This window comes from Neoarius graeffei, chromosome 4, assembly GCF_027579695.1.
Source record: "Neoarius graeffei isolate fNeoGra1 chromosome 4, fNeoGra1.pri, whole genome shotgun sequence".
Classification (NCBI taxonomy): domain Eukaryota; kingdom Metazoa; phylum Chordata; class Actinopteri; order Siluriformes; family Ariidae; genus Neoarius; species Neoarius graeffei.
This window is the reverse complement of record NC_083572.1, coordinates 2,665,177-2,682,842: the sequence shown is the minus strand read 5'-3', so window position 1 is coordinate 2,682,842 and position 17,666 is coordinate 2,665,177. Positions and strand designations below refer to the sequence as shown.

The window sequence follows — 17,666 nt, the reverse complement described above, 5'->3', positions numbered from 1 at the left end:
GGTTTTGTAACCTTTTCCAGCCTGATGAGCATCAACAATGCTTTCTCTAAGGTCCTCAGAAATCTCCTTTGTTCGTGCCATGATACACTTCCACAAACATGTGTTGTGAAGATCAGACTTTGATAGATCCCTGTTCTTTAAATAAAACAGGGTGCCCACTCACACCTGATTGTCATCCCATTGATTGAAAACACCTGACTCTAATTTCACCTTCAAATTAACTGCTAATCCTAGAGGTTCACATACTTTTGCCTCTCACAGATATGTAATATTAGATAATTTTCCTCAATAAATAAATGACCAAGTATAATATTTTTGTCTCATTTGTTTAACTGGGTTCTCTTTATCTACTTTTAGGACTTGTGTGAAAATCTGATCATGTTTTAGGTCATATTTATGCAGAAATATAGAAAATTCTAAAGGGTTCACAAACTTTCAAGCACCACTGTAGTTTTTTAATCATTATTATAAAATAATTATTAATAATAAATCATATCGAAACGTTGTTTGCCATGCTCATCTCTCCGACTGCCTGTGACGTTGCGGTTTGCGTCATTTATCAAGCTGCTTTGCTCCTCAAGCTAGCGTATTGTTAGCGCAAAATGGACAGGTTTTTGAAGAAGAGACCGAAGGAACAAACCAACAGCCCTGCTGTGGAGGACACTGCTGCGAAAAAAACTAAGAAGTCCTGGCCAACTAAAATTCGAAAATATGAGGCAGCATACATTTAAGTATGGCTTTACAGCCTTACAGAAAAATGGCCATGATTGCCCGAAATGCGTCCTCTGTCTGGAGACCCTGTCAAACGAGTGCTTAAAACCTTCAAAACTTCAGCGTCACTTGGTACAAAAACATCCGACAGATGCTGAAAAAACCGTAGATTTCTTCAGACGCAAAGAAGAACATTTGGTCAGGCAATCTGCTGCATTCACCCAGCAAGCTACCGTACTGTCCCCGAGCGGCCCTAAAGGCCTCATTTTTAGCCTCGTACCACATTGCTCGTGCTAAAAAACCTCACTCAATTGGAGAAGATTTGATTTTACCAGCCACCAAAGACATTGTCCGAGAATTGCTTGGTGAGGATGCTGCCAAAAAAATCGCTGCTGTCCCACTCTCTGATAACACCGTGAGCCGACGGATCGGTGACGTGGCTCAAGACGTATCTGCTCAGCTGTTGGAGCAGGTGAGAGCCAGCGAATACTTCGCACTTCAGCTGGATGAGAGCACAGATGTATCCAATGAGGCCCAACTGCTTGTGTACATCAGATTTATTTCACAGGAAAGATTTGTGGAGGAAATACTATTTTGTAAAGCACTTGAAAGAAGAACTACTGGGAAAGACATTTTTCAAGTTTTGGACGATTACATCGAGTCTAACGGATTGGACTGGACCCGTTGTGTGGGGGTGTGTTTGGACGGAGCCGCGGCAATGACCGGGAAGATCAGTGGAGTGACCGCGCTCATTACGCAGAAGGCCCCGCATGTAGCGGCCACACACTGCACGCTCCATCGCGAGGCACTGGTCGCAAAAAGGATGGATAACGAGTTGAATCAGGTACTACAGGAGGTTATACAAGTAGTGAATTTGATTAAAGCCCGTCCCATGAAACACAGACTGTTTACTCTGCTTTGTAATGAGATGGGCGCTCGTTTTGAGGGGCTGCTGCTTCACTCGAACGTGCGCTGGCTGTCACGGGGCGCAGTTTTGAACCGTGTCTGAGCTGCGGAGGGAGGTTGCAGAGCTCCTCTCATCTGAAAAGCATCAGCTGGCAGATCGGTTCACCGATGCAACCTGGATCCGCAAACTTGCATACATGTCAGACGTTTTCCAGTATCTAAATGTACTGAAGCAAAGCATGCAAGGATGTGACACGTACATACTCCAGGTGCAAGACAAAGTGCGTGCTTTTTCCAAAAAGATCGTGCTGTGGTCAAACAAGCTCCAGGAGGGAGTTACAGAAATGTTCCCACTACTTCATCAGGAGCTGCTGTCATGTGATGATTTGGGCTCCGTCTCTCCATTGATCCAGTCCCACCTGGAGCACCTCCAAGGATATTTCAAAGACTATTTCCCTGACCTCGAAAACACACATTTAAACTGGGTTAGGAACTAGCCTGGGCCCGCCCATCCTAAGCGTGACGCAACGCAAGGGCCTGTTGTGAGCTTAGTCTGGCCAGGCAAGCTATCTACAGCTCTTCCAAGCTCCCGAAAAATCAGGAGCCAATCAACTTTGAGCATCTCCAACGGCCCTGGGTAGAGGCGTGTTCAAGGCAGTGACGTAGTAGAACTGCGACCGGAAGCCATAGATTGTTTACAGAATCTATGCCGGAAGCGCTTCATTCACTAGAAACATTACGAACATGGAGCAAGTTCTCATTGAAAACGGAGCAAAGAGCAGCCCTGGAGGTATTTATTGAAAGGAAGGACGTTTTCGCCTTGCTCCCGACCGGCTTCGGTAAGAGTTTAATCTACCAGTTAGCCCCGTCGCGTCACATACGTCAGAGGAAAGAGTGATGTGATTGGTTTAAGCTTCGTCACAGCCTTTTCTGGCTTCGACCAGTAGCAAACTGAGGCATTTCAGGGAGGCGGGTCAACCAGGCACTTTGGGAAACGGTTCGGCTTAATATCTTTGCCAGACCAAATGCTCACAGAGCTTTGAAGTTGCGTTAGCCAGACTAGTTAGGAACCCCTTTGCCCCCCGGTGTCGGTTCTAGTCTGGACTGAAAGTCACAGGAGGAGCTGATTTGAGATGACAAACTCGGGATTTAAAAATGGACTTTGAGGCTCTTCCCCTGTCTAACTACTGGCTACATGTAAGAAAGGACGATCCCAGCTTGGCTGACAGGGCATTGAAATGCCTTCTCCCTTTTGCAACAACCTACTTGTGTGAGTCTGGCTTTTCAACTTTAAAGGTACTCAAAACGGGCGGCACGGTGGTGTAGTGGTTAGCGCTGTCGCCTCACAGCAAGAAGGTCCGGGTTCGAGCCCCGGGGCCGGCGAGGGCCTTTCTGTGCGGAGTTTGCATGTTCTCCCCGTGTCCGCGTGGGTTTCCTCTGGGTGCTCCGGTTTCCCCCACAGTCCAAAGATATGCAGGTTAGGTTAACTGGTGACTCTAAATTGACCGTAGGTGTGAGTGTGAATGGTTGTCTGTGTCTATGTGTCAGCCCTGTGATGACCTGGCGACTTGTCCAGGGTGTACCCCGCCTTTCACCCGTAGTCAGCTGGGATAGGCTCCAGCTCGCTTGCGACCCTGTAGAACAGGATAAAGCGGCTAGAGATAATGAGATGAGGTACTCAAAACCAAACATAGAGCACGTCTACATGTGGACAATGACATGCGTATGACACTGACAGAGATTAAGCCCAGGGTTGACAAAACTATGTAGGAGCCACCAAGCCCGTCACTCCCAGACACACGCACACAATTAAGAGTGATTTGATTTCTTTTGTGCTGTTCTTATCAACAGTTTGTTGAAAAGTTTATTGTTCAGTGTGAAAATATTTGTGTTGAAAACATGTTAGTTAATAATATTCTTATGCTAAACAAATATAACAATTATTGACTATTGAGTAAAAGTAAGAGAAAACATTCTAAAAGTTGTTTCTTTACATATTTTGTAGCATTGCCTGTGGGTTTGCAAAGGGGGTCCCCGGCCAGAAGCTAATGCTGTTTGGGGGGCCTTGGCATGGAAAAGTTTGGGAACCCCTGGTGTATTTGACAGTGAGTCGAGATGGCACATCCTTCATTGTGGCGAGAGTTGGGAAATGTGTAAAGCTCTTGTTTGACGTTTGTCAGGAAAACGGGGTCAATTTTGCTCTGAATGCTCGCACATAGGAATACAGTTCGTGCACGAATACATCCTTCCCCTGCAGCTTCAGATTGAGGTCATTCAAATGGCCCATTAAATCCACAGCGAAGGCAAAGTCAAGCATCCAATCAGGATCTTTAAGTTCTAGAAAGTCACTAGCCTTCCCGACATTCTCGAGAAACAACCCTATCTCACCTCTCGGGTCCCACACACGGCGCAGCACTTTGCTCAGGCTCAGCCAGCGAACGTTCGAGTGGTATGGCACATCGGTGTGTTCTGTCTCACACTCCTCCAACAACTGAATAAACTGGCGGTGGTTAAGCGCCCGGGCCCTGATGAAATTGACAAGTTTAGTCACAGTTTTGGTGACGTGGTCAAGCTTTTAACACCGATTTAGACAAGACCTCCTGATGAATGATGCAGTGCAAGAAAATCAGAGTTGAGTTGGGGTCATCCTCTCTCACCTTGTCCTGTATCCTACGCAATAGCCCAGAATTCTTGCCAGTGAGGTTTGGTGAGTCATCAGTAGTCATGTTCAGTAACTTTGTCCACGGCTGGTTTAATCTCTGCGTACATCCTGACACCGTGTCGTAGAGGTCTGAACCTCTTGTCGTGCCTTTCATTGATTCCATCGCAAGAAACTCCTCCGCTATTTCAAATGTGTCAGTAATTCCTCGGATGAATATAAGCAGCTGGGCAGTGTCTTTGATGTCAGTGCTTTCATCCAGCGCTATCGAAAAGTAAGTGAAATCGGAGGCCCTTTTTAAGAATGCAGGTTCCAGTTCATCATCAATTACTTCAATGTGACATGTAACTGTACGGCGAGACAGGCTCACATTTTCGAAGTGACTTTTGCTGGCAGGGCACAGTACGCTAGCTGCCTCAACCATACAGTCTTTTATAAATTCAGCATCTGAAAATGGTTTGCTGTGTTTGGCGATTTTGTGTGACAGCATATACCAGGGGTTCCCAAACTTTTCCATGCCAAGGCCCCCCAAACAGCATTAGCTTCTGGCGGGGGACCCCCTTTGCAAACCCACAGGCAATGCTACAAAATATGTAAAGAAACAACTTTTAGAATGTTTTCTCTTACTTTTACTCAATAGTCAATAATTGTTACATTTGTTTAGCATAAGAATATTATTAACTAACATGTTTTCAACACAAATATTTTCACACTGAACAATAAAAACTTGTCAACAAACTGTTGATAAGAGCAGCACAAAAGAAATCAAACCACTCTTAATTGTGTGTGTGTTTTGCAGTTGTTCTTCAGGTAGCGAGCGCCCATCTCATTACAAAGCAGAGTAAACAGTCTGTGTTTCATGGGATGGGCTTTAATAAAATTCACTACTTGTATAACCTCCTGTAGTACCTGATTCAACTCGTTATCCATCCTTTTTGCGACCAGTGCCTCACAATGGAGCGTGCAGTGTGTGGCCGCTACATGCGGGGCCTTCTGCTTAATGAGCGCGGTCACTCCACTGATCTTCCCAGTCATTGCCGCGGCTCCGTCCGAACACACCCCCACACAACGGGTCCAGTCCAATCCGTTAGACTCGATGTAATCGTCCAAAACTTGAAAAATGTCTTTCCCAGTAGTTCTTCTTTCAAGTGCTTTACAAAATAGTATTTCCTCCACAAATCTTTCCTGTGAAATAAATCTGATGTACACAAGCAGTTGGGCCTCATTGGATAAATCTGTGCTCTCATCCAGCTGAAGTGCGAAGTATTCGCTGGCTCTCACCTGCTCCAACAGCTGAGCAGATACGTCTTGAGCCACGTCACCAATCCGTCGGCTCACGGTGTTATCAGAGAGTGGGACAGCAGCGATTTTTTTTTTTTGGCAGCATCCTCACCAAGCAATTCTCGGACGTCTTTGGTGGCTGGTAAAATCAAATCTTCTCCAATTGAGTGAGGTTTTTTAGCACGAGCAATGTGGTACGAGGCTAAAAATGATGCCTTCAGGGCCCGCTCGGGGACAGTAGCTTGCTGGGTGAATGCAGCAGATTGCCTGACCAAATGTTCTTCTTTGCGTCTGAAGAAATCTACGGTTTTTTCAGCATCTATCGGATGTTTTTGTACCAAGTGACGCTGAAGTTTCGAAGGTTTTAAGCACTCGTTTGACAGGGTCTCCAGACAGAGGACGCATTTCAGGCAATCATGGCCATTTTTCTGTATGGCTGTAAAGCCATACTAAATGTATGCTGCCTCATATTTTCGGATTTTAGTTGGCCAGGACTTCTTAGTTTTATTCGCAGCAGTGTCCTCCACAGCAGGGCTGTTGGTTTGTTCCTTCGGTCTCTTCTTCAAAAACCTGTCCATTTTGCGCTAGCAATACGCTAGCTTGAGGAGCAAAGCAGCTTGATAAATGGCGCAAACCGCAACGTCACAGGCAATCGGAGAGATGAGCATGGCAAACAACGTTTCAATATGATTTATTATTAATAATTATATTTTATAATAATTAAAAAACTAATTACAATATATTTAATAATTATTTTAAAAATATTTTTTTTCACAATTTTTTGTTATCGTCCCTCCAACTTTCTGAGGCCCCTCTAGCGCCTCCTGGCGCCCCCCCAGGGGCCTGCGGCGCCCACTTTGAAAACCACTGGCATATACAACCCCGATTCCAAAAAAGTTGGGACAAGCCACAGGCTTGCTCATTGGGGATAGATTAGGGATAAAATTAACTCATGTTTTAAGTCATTCAAATTCTGTAAAGCTGCTTTGCGACAATGTTTATTGTTAAAAGCGCTATACAAATAAACTTGATTTGATTTGAAAGTACAAATTGTAAATAAAAACGGAATGCAATAATTTACAAATCTCAAAAACTGATATTGTATTCACAATAGAACATAGACAACATATCAAATGTCGAAAGTGAGACATTTTGAAATTTCATGCCAAATATTGGCTCATTTGAAATTTCATGACAGCAACACATCTCAAAAAAGTTGGGACAGGGGCAATAAGAGGCTGGAAAAGTTAAAGGTACAAAAAAGGAACAGCTGGAGGACCAAATTGCAACTCATTAGGTCAATTGGCAATAGGTCATTAACATGACTGGGTATAAAAAGAGCATCTTGGAGTGGCAGCGGCTCTCAGAAGTAAAGATGGGAAGAGGATCACCAATCCCCCTAATTCTGCGCCGACAAATAGTGGAGCAATATCAGAAAGGAGTTCGACAGTGTAAAATTGCAAAGAGTTTGAATATATCATCATCTACAGTGCATAATATCATCAAAAGATTCAGAGAATCTGGAAGAATCTCTGTGCGTAAGGGTCAAGGCCGGAAAACCATACTGGGTGCCCGTGATCTTCGGGCCCTTAGATGGCACTGCATCACATACAGGCATGCTTCTGTATTGGAAATCACAAAATGGGCTCAGGAATATTTCCAGAGAACATTATCTGTGAACACAATTCACCGTGCCATCCGCCGTTGCCAGCTAAAACTCTATAGTTCAAAGAAGAAGCCGTATCTAAGCATGATCCAGAAGCGCAGACGTCTTCTCTGGGCCAAGGCTCATTTAAAATGGACTGTGGCAAAGTGGAAAACTGTTCTGTGGTCAGACGAATCAAAATGTGAAGTTCTTTATGGAAATCAGGGACGCCGTGTCATTCGGACTAAAGAGGAGAAGGACGACCCAAGTTGTTATCAGCGCTCAGTTCAGAAGCCTGCATCTCTGATGGTATGGGGTTGCATTAGTGCGTGTGGCATGGGCAGTTTACACATCTGGAAAGACACCATCAATGCTGAAAGGTATATCCAGGTTCTAGAGCAACATATGCTCCCATCCAGACGACGTCTCTTTCAGGGAAGACCTTGCATTTTCCAACATGACAATGCCAAACCACATACTGCATCAATTACAGCATCATGGCTGCGTAGAAGAAGGGTCCGGGTACTGAACTGGCCAGCCTGCAGTCCAGATCTTTCACCCATAGAAAACATTTGGCGCATCATAAAACGGAAGATACAACAAAAAAGACCTGACAGTTGAGCAACTAGAATCCTACATTAGACAAGAATGGGTTAACATTCCTCTCCCTAAACTTGAGCAACTTGTCTCCTCAGTCCCCAGACGTTTACAGACTGTTGTAAAGAGAAAAGGGGATGTCTCACAGTGGGAAACATGGCCTTGTCCCAACTTTTTTGAGATGTGTTGTTATCATGAAATTTAAAATCACCTAATTTTTCTCTTTAAATGATACATTTTCTCAGTTTAAACATTTGATATGTCATCTATGTTCTATTCTGAATAAAATATGGAATTTTGAAACTTCCACATCATTTGCATTCCGTTTTTATTTACAATTTGTACTTTGTCCCAACTTCTTTGGAATCGGGGTTGTAGCTCACTTTTGTTGATGACTCCTGTATAGTAGACTGCTTTGTAAAAATATTCTGCCTGGCTGTTAAGTTGGAGGACAATTTCATGGCTTTTTCTTCCCTCTCCCATGCAGACAAATTTATGGCATAATTAGCATGTCTTGTATTGAAGTGCCGGCCTATATTATATTCTTTGAAGACCGAGACACTTTCCTGACATATCAAACAGATCACCTTTGAGCCGACGTTTGTAACGAAATATTTTGGTGTCCATTCTTTGTTAAATACTCGACGTTCAGCGTCAACTTTTCTCTTTTTTGCTCTACTCATCTTGACAAATTGTTTAGCAGCTGCCTGGCCATTTAGAGTTTGTTACTTTGAGGAGTGAAGAAGAGAATGAACCAAACTGTAATTTCACACAGCGACATCTGTTGGATTGGTTTTAATAGCAAGATCGGTTTGGATAAAGAGGGCGTTTTTGTTGTTGTTTTTTCCCTCCAAATTCTGAGGGCATCGCGGGGGCCGAATTGAAGCACTATGGGGCCGGATCCGGCCCGCGGGTCGTATGATGCCCATGTGTGTGCTAAGGGGACAGAGAAGGCTGAAAGGGCTGGCACAGGTTCAGTCCAGTGTTTTTAACAGGTTGGCATGGTATAACTGGGTTGGGTATATCTTGCCTGGCTATTGCAGGTGGTAGTTTATTGGGCCTATTCGCTTGTTGATGGTGTAGGGTCCTTGCCAGCAGGTGAGGAATGTGTAACTGGTGTTGGGGAGCAGCAGGAGCACACTGTCAACTGGCTGGAACTCCCATGGCCAGGCAGGGTGGTTGTAGGATCACCACTGTTCTCACTGGGCTGCCTGCATGTGCTCATTCACAATGGGGACCACCCACCATATCTGCTGTTGCATGTCTTGTGCAAACTTGATACCTGACCAGAAGAGGGATGGTTGTTCCTCCCAAGCTTCCTTGGCTATGATGAGGATTCCCTTAGGTCTCTGCCCAAACAGGAGCTTGAAGGGAGTGAATTCTATGGAGGCTTGAGAAAGTCCCCTGAATGATGAAGAGCACATACAGCAGCAGCAGGTCTCCGTTTCGGCCCTCCTTGTCTGCGACTCACCAGAGCATCCTCTTGAGGGCCTGGTTAAACCTCTTGATGATTCCATCCATTTGTGGGTGGTAAAAGGAGGTCCAGAGATGTTTCACCTGTACCAGCTGACGTAGGTCCACCATCAACATGGACATGAAAGGAGTGCCTTGGTTGGTGAGCAGGTCCTTTGGGATTCTGACCCAGCTGGAGAGGAGTATCAGCTCACAGGCAAATGGGAGCACCTGTTATCGAGCTCCAGCCATGCAAAGTTAGTTTGCTCTGCTCTTCTGCCATGTGCTCGCTGGTGTTTACACACAGTGGAGCTGTCCTTTCAGCACCATTGCTGAAGTGTGGCTGGGGTGCTGTCCGTTCAGCACCACCGTGGCAGCATAGTTTGCTTGCTTGTGTGCAAGAACCACCGGCCCTCTGTTGTCACATTCTATCTATCTGTCTGTTCCTTGTCTGTCTGTCTGTCTGCTCCTCTGTCTGTTCCCCTGTCTGTCTGTCTGCATGTAAGTCTGTCAAAATAAAAATGAAATCTTGAATAAATTTATCTTTATTGATAGATCTGTCTGTCTCTCAGTAGAGTAGTGTGTGTATGTGAGAGAGAGAGAGAGAGAGAGAGAAATCAGTGTGATGAATATGATAAAATGATTGAGGACAGTGACAGGGCTGGAATGAGGAGATGCCGTGTTCAATTTCTGTTTGAAGTGGCTGCCAAATATACGACCAGTGGCCATGAGAGAGAGAGAGAGAGAGCGTGCGTGCACGTTAAACAGAAAGGGAATTGATTTCCCTGCAGCTGCTATTTGATCATCATCTGCTGTGCCCTGTCACAGTCCAGCATCCGGAACATCACTTACCCTGTACAGGCGTTTATTTACACAGGTTAGAGAGCACATGCACAAAAGTCTGATTATTTAAATCAAAAGACTTAATTACAGCTTCTGGACGTGCATACATTAAAATAGAGAAAGATGAATAGCTTTGGAATAAAGAATATTTCTCAAGATACAAAACAGAAAGTGTACACACACACACACACTCAGGTGATCAGGATTAGCTGTTTACCATTCTGTACACAGCTGCTGTCTCGATGAGAAAGCTAAAATTGAAGTATGTCAATTTCCAGTGAGACATTTTGCAGATAAAAAGTGTGTGTGTGTGTGGGGGGGGGGGGGGGTTGCTTATACACCCCCCCCCCCCCCCCCCCCTTGGCATAAACCCCTGGCACACTCTGGTATGTGTTGGTTTCACATGCTAGTGTTTTTGTGGTGCATCATAAATGATTCATAGTTTGACAATTACAGTACACACACACACACACACACACACACACACACTGCATCATTCATTTATACACTGTAGATTTGTGGGTTAAAATCTGCAGCAAGTCTGTGATGATGCTGATGATTGATGGACTGTTATGAGTGCTGACCTGTCCAACTGGACTAAATCATCTCTGAATAAAGGGGGGAGGGGAATGTGTTGAGGCACTGATTTTAAAATGTAATGACTGAAAGTGATGTCGTCAAATATTGAATCATTTCCGTTGGAATCAAATTCATATCAGAGTCAGTGGTATCGTTAAATATCATAACGAATCCTCTGGAAGTCTGAGGTTTAAGCCTTTGCTTATCCGCTGATGGGATGGGTCATCTGACTTTGGCAGGGGTGATAGCGTTCCGGCGCCGCGCCGGATTTCCGGCGTACCGTGGCTGGGGGGAAAAAAAAAATCTAGTTCGCCCATTGTCCTGTGTCATTCTGAGATGCGCAGATAGACAGTAAAGGGAATTCGGAATTCGGAGTCTGACGATTTTATAGGTGTCAAGCTTTCAGGAGACTCAAGGAAGAACCTCAGATGGCTGGTGAAACATCTTCAGTATTATGACACGTGTGAAAAGTTACCTTGACTTTGTCATTCAAAGGGCGTCTTCATTGCAATCTGAAGCCAGGAATGTAATGCAATTAAACACAGAACTCGGCGTGTTTCTGTTAACCTGCTTCATGTACAGTTTGAAATACTGAAATTTTTTAAAAAGTCAAATATCGAAAACATTTTTATGCTCGCATGAGATGGTTTTTCAGATGATTTGATAAAGCAGTATTTTGCAAAATGGAAATGCAAATTTCGTGTGTAAATCACATGATATGAAGAGCAAATGGAAATGCTACGTTTTCTGAAAAGAGAGCGAACTGTAAGAGCTTTTACGAGAGAAGAAAACCCAGCTTTAATCACGTAACATCACTTAACGGAGAAACAGAACATTCGCAGTTGTGTTTTTGTCTAAATATTTATAATATTGCTTCTTTGATAAGGTCAATCACAGAATCCTGCTGAAAAAGCTCCATCACTATGGTATTTGTGGCAAAGCTTATAACTGGATATCTTTTTTAGGGCATGAGCAGCATGTTGTTATTGATGTAAGATCACCAAGTATTGAGGTCATAAGTGGTGTGCCCCAAGGGACTGTGTTAGGTCCATTTCTGTTTATATTGTACATCAATGGCATTTTCAACGTGGGCAAACACAGTATCATCAAAGTCTTCGCTGATGATTCCATACTCCACAAGCTCATTGGAAGCTTTCTTGACCGCATTGTTCTCCAGGAAGATATTGAAGCTGTTGTGAAGTGGTCCCTCAATAACTTGGGGCTAAATCCATCCAAGTTCCAACTACTCCAACATGGCAAGAATGAAGATCTTAAACTCCCTTACACTTTACCATCTGGAGAGAGAGGTACTGTCAGGTGAGGAGTGTGTTAAAGATCTTGGAGTCTACGTTAATCAAAGTTTCAGCTGGAGAGCCCATCGTTATCGGCGGTTGTCCATCGCTAGTGATGATGACTGCTTCATTAGGATGCACAGAAACGCAGATGGGCCACAAGGCCCACACTAGAGCACACCAGACTTATTCTCCTTTCCTACTGAAGCACCTTGCACAGTAAGGTAAGACAAACAATGTCGTGCCCTCATCATGTTGTCTCTCTGGACCTCCAGACCTGATGCCAAGTGGTGCACAAAAGTGCCAAAGATCTGACGGGTATGGAAGTTGCCCCACAGTGACAACTGACTTGCCGAGTGATGCCATCCGTTGGTCATTTGAGTGGCTCTTCTGCAGGCCATCTGGTGGTGTGCCATTGACCCTGTTGGGTTCGCCTGCTACATTGCACCGAAAAGTGCCCTGCTGCCAGCGCCTTATTGATGTAGTATTTAACCCATAGCTGGAACCCAGGCAGGTGCTACCACTCCGGGTCAGAGCAGACCTGGGAGCAATGGCGATTAAGGGGTAACTCCACTTTCCCCAATACGCAAATCCTCCTGGACCTGAGACTCACCACCGGTTGCAGTTTAATGTCATACGCAGGACTATGGAGAGCCCATATTAATATTAAGGTAGCTGAAGCCAGCAAATAAGCCAGTTGGGTCTTGAGAACCTTCTCATGTCGGGACAAGGACACAATGATGCTCTTAGACAAGTCACATGTATTGCTGTCCAGTCTGATCGCCACATCGTCAATGTGATATCAAGATTGAGAGTATACAAATTTTTGTTGATTTTCACAACAAAACTCAATGGTCTTCGAACTATAAATTGCTGGAACAGACTTAAGGCTCTCAACCTCCATTACTTACAAAGGTGCCGTGAACGATACGCCATTATCTTGATCTGGAAGATCCAGAACAACCTTATACCCAATTGTATCGATATTGAGTTCAGTGAGAATCTGCTAGAAGAGGAGCGACATGGATCAGACCTCTTGGTAACTCATGGTCCAGCATTGTCAACACGATGCTATTCAACTCCTTCTCATTAGTCACACCAGCTCTTGACAGTGTGGTGCCAGTAAACATCAAGTCGATCCTGACCCTGACGAGGTTCAAGACAGAACTTGAGTGGCTTAGATCATTCCCTGACACCCCACCTACATCCAGGTACCTTGGAACAAATAGGAACTCATTGTTGGAGTGGATCAGTAGTGAGTGTTAATAGCTGCAACCCTGGCAGTGGAGACATGAGATACACTTGGCCTGAGCGGTCAAGCTTGAAGCGTATCCAAGGTGTCTATTTTCCATAAACCTGCAGTGGAAATCTGGCTATTTTTTGTTGAGAGTTTTGATCTCTCACCAAAGACACGCACGCACTTTTGCCGCCGTTATGCCTTTAAGATTTGACGCAGATTATCAGGTGTGAGATTATCATCTGTCGTCATATTGTCAAACCATCTGTTACACAAACCAGATCATTTTAAAATCTCATTGTTCATATGCTTTTCTAAAAATATGTAAATATATTATTTTTCGAATAGGCCTTACTGTAAACCCAGAAGCATAATTTCCTTCATGACTCCATCTTCCTTTTCCTCCTTCATAACAAAGAGCATGAGATGATGTGTTTGTTTAATTATTATTCCTTTATTACTGCTGATGGGTAATGTGGGCGTTGTACCAGTCCATCGTGAGGGAGCTGAGCCGGAAGGCAAAGCTTTTGATTTTACCAGTCAATCTACGTTCCAACCCTCACCTACGGTCATGAGCTTTGGATAGTGACTGAAAGCATGAGATCACAGATACAGGCGGCTGAAACGAGCTTTCTCCATAACGTCGCTGGGCTCACCCTTAGGGTGGGGAGCTCAGACATCCGGAGGGATCTCGGAGTCGAGCCGCTGCTCCTTCATGTCAAAAGGTGTCAGCTGAGGTGGTTCAGGCATCTGATTAGGATGCCACCTGGGTGCCTTCCTTTGGAGGTTTTCTGGGCATGTCCAACTGGGAGGAGACCTCGGGGTAGACCCAGAGTACGCTGGAGAGAGATTATAGATCTCACCTGGCCTGGGAACGCCTTGGGATCCCCCCCAGGAGGAACTGGAAAGTGTTGCCAGGATATTTATTTATTTCTCAACCATCTGGGTTAAATCTGCAGGCAAATCTGTCATGTCAGGTTGTGAGTTAGGTCTGAGGAGACATGCGCTTTACGGCAGCGTTAAACAGGATCGGTTCCAAACTCGACAAATTTAATTATCTAGTGAAATCTTTTGCTTGAATGTGAGACACCAAAGAAAGAAACACCAAAACACTTCCTGGGAGTTGGTAACTATGTGGTTTTTTGTTTTTCCCCATAATGCACTGTGAGCATGTCAGGTTTAACACCAGGAAGTGGCAGTGAGATCAAAGTGACCTTGTTGTTCTAGAGAGTGAAAGTCCAAAAAATAAATCAATAAATATTTCAGTGCTTGACATTTAAGCAGCATAGTGCAGTAATGTCTTACTTCATTCAAGGAGCAAGGTCATTTTTACAAAAAAAAAAAAATCATCACAACAACTAAAGACCAAAATTTCACACCACAAGCAAGTAAAGTAAATAAACACTGTTGCAGTCAAATAATAAAACTGAGCATGAACAAGATCAAATAGGAAAAACTAAACATCGTCGTGATCAAATTGCAAAGATGAATATAAAAACTGTCATCAATGTCAAATACAAATAATAAACACTATCATGGTTAAATACTGAAGCTAAATATAATCACGATCGAATACCATAAATAAAGATCCTCATGATGAAACACTTTCAGTTTGTTGTGTTTACTGAATTTTTTTTTTTTAATCTTGTTTTTCCTTTCACGGTTACTGAAGTGTGTGAAGCACGTGGACTCGCCAGTGTGAGTTTTATGAGCTCTCTCTCTCTCTCTCACACACACACACACACACACACACACACACACACACACACACACATGGAACGCTTTTTGTTCACGTGTGTCTTTCTCCTGTCTCACTGAAAGCCAGGACACGTTCATCCACCCACACTTGGCTTATTTTTGAGGCTGGAGTTTGGATGTGTCCACACACTGTTTGCCAACACTGCAGCACCACTCGCACATCTCAACTTGAAATATTTATATTTATGCTGAAAACATGTCCTGAAGTTCTTCTGGGGAAACTGATGCTTCCATAACGCTTGGAAAAATCTCACCGAACCCAAAGCATGCGTCACGTTTATTGTTTTTACTGCATTAAAAGCGAAAGTTTTATCAGTTGCAGAAAGACATAAACTCCTCACGATTTCATGTGATTTTAGGAAACAGCTGTCGATTTGTAATATTTAGTTGATTTATTGGATAAGTTGATTAATTAAGCATGTAACAATATATCATGTGATGATAAATTGTGATACAAATTTCTGAAGATTCGAATCAATGAAATACAAACTGATTGGTGCTTATTATCAGGCTGTGAAATCTGTTAGTTTTTCCAAGCTGTAATTGCACTGTTTAGAAATAAATGTAAAATAGCTGGAATGCATGTGACTTCACCATAGGCGGAAGTAATGCAGCTCTAATGCTGCAGGGGAAAAAAACAAACACAAAAATGGATCTAAAGTGTGAAAGAGCTGTTGGGTGATTGTGTACAAATAGATTTAACAAGAAATCACAGCTCTCTTTCTCTCTTTACAGACGGCTGAAAGATAAAGAGAAGCCAATGGAGGAAGTACAAACGTTCATAAAAGTTTAATAAAGCTAGACGGCCTTTCAATTTCATAAAATCGTTGAAATTTAGTTCCCTCTGAAATGTGGTCATTGTGAGATGTTTATTTCTGTAATAATAACTTGCATGCGCAGGTTTACCTTCTTCTTTTGGGTTTTACAGCAGCTGGCATCCACAGTGTTGCATTACTGCCATCTACAGGTTTCCCTTTGAGCGTGCACTGACAGTTCCATCATTCTGTCGCTAAACGAACAGCTGATCACACCGAGGTGCTCGCTGAGCGCCAGTATTTATTAGTTTGGTCCTGCATTTCCTTTCCTTCGTATAGAACATAATATATTTTCTTCTTACTTTCTTTCCGTTACTGTAGTCGCTCTTTCACGTTTCATTCGCACACTCACGTCCTCCATTTTTCTCTCCTGTTTCAAATTTGTATCCCACAATGCCTTGCGTGAACGGGGAAAGCCCACCACGGGATGCATGATGTAGTATCTTGTATTGGGTCATGGTGAAGCAGGAAAAAATAGCGGAGAATTTAGGACCATGTGGCTTTAAATTCATTAATTGTTCTATTTCAAAAATCTTAATAAAATTGGAAGTCTGTCATTCGAATTCAGTAGCTTTTGGTCCACTGAACAAAAATAATTGTGTGTCGGGAAAATTCTTTTTATGACCTACACTTGAGAAATCCGAAAGGCAGTCGACCTTTAAGAAAAGTCATATTTATTTTTTTTATTTTTAATAAAGGGAATATTTTAGTTAATAGGAGATTATATTTTACTCCAAGCTTTACAAATGTGGGTCAATAATTATTGTTGGTTATTAAGAAAATTAAACAAAAGTTGTTTGATGAATCAAAGAGTCAATTTGTTTGATTCTTTAAGACTCACCTACTCCTTTAATTGAATCAGTATTTGATTCTTTCATATGACTCCTTTTATTGAATCACTTTTTGATTCCCTACAGGTCAGACCCATTGTGTTTGGATTTGTTTGTGCTTTTGAATTGATTCCCCTGATTTCATTAAATGAATCAGGGAAGGATTCAGAGATGAATTGAGAGAGAGAGAGAGCGAGCTTGAGAATGACAGTGTGTTCACAGCCCTCGCATAGTAAGTGCGTGCATAGTAAATCAGTGTGAAATCATTAGAGGGCTCATATTAGACCAGTCATGCTGTGTGAAAGCTCGATGTAATGGCTCCTGTTTTGCTGCTAGCGGTGTTAATGAATGGTAATTAGTGCCGTGTGCAGCGGTGAGCGCTGAAGGAAGCCATCATACTCCGATAAGCCTGGGGGCCTGGAGGCAATGAGCTCTTATTAAAATCTCCAGCTGTATGAGCTTTGAGGTGTGTGTGTGTGTGTGAGAGAGGTTTAGGCCCTTATTCAGAGTTTATTGCTCTCGCTTTCACAGTTTTACCTTTTCGTAAGCGGTGAAAGAGAAATTTGGGAATGTGAGAGCATGTTATGTCACTGCAAAAAGTAAATTCTTAAACCTGAGTGTTCTGTGTGAATCTGGAAGGTAAATTAGTAAATATTTAGCCGGCTATATTTTGCAGACATGAGGTAAATCTGTGAGCATTTTATAGCAAAAGAATGAGTCTTAGTGCAAGACGTAGTTTCGTGAATGTGAGTGCATTTGTGCGAAATGCAAGAATAAATACATGAATGAGAGAGAGAGAGAGAGCATCTTTGTGAATGCAAGAGTTAAATGCATGAATGTGAGAGCACTTTTAAATGTATGAGAGCATTTTTAGTTTTTGGTGTCATATCCGTGTGTATGATGTTGACATTCATTTGTGTGTGTGTGTGTGTGTGTGTGTGTGAGAGAGAGAGAGAGAGAGAGAGAGAGAGAGACAGCAAGATCAGTTATTAATCCATAAACCCTGTGGATGCAGATTTTTGCATCCATCTAGTTTTATGTTCACCTCTATGCAGATTCAG

At 43.2% G+C, this 17,666-nt stretch overlaps 1 protein-coding gene and 1 pseudogene across 4 annotated transcripts in view; one reads left to right on the top strand and one right to left on the bottom strand.

The window, feature by feature from the left end:
* LOC132884729 (endonuclease V-like) overlaps positions 1 to 17,666 on the top strand; it is a 56,742-nt gene that overhangs the window by 24,335 nt on the left and 14,741 nt on the right. The window lies entirely within an intron of this gene.
* On the bottom strand, positions 3,794 to 4,793 carry LOC132884209 (general transcription factor II-I repeat domain-containing protein 2-like; annotated as a pseudogene).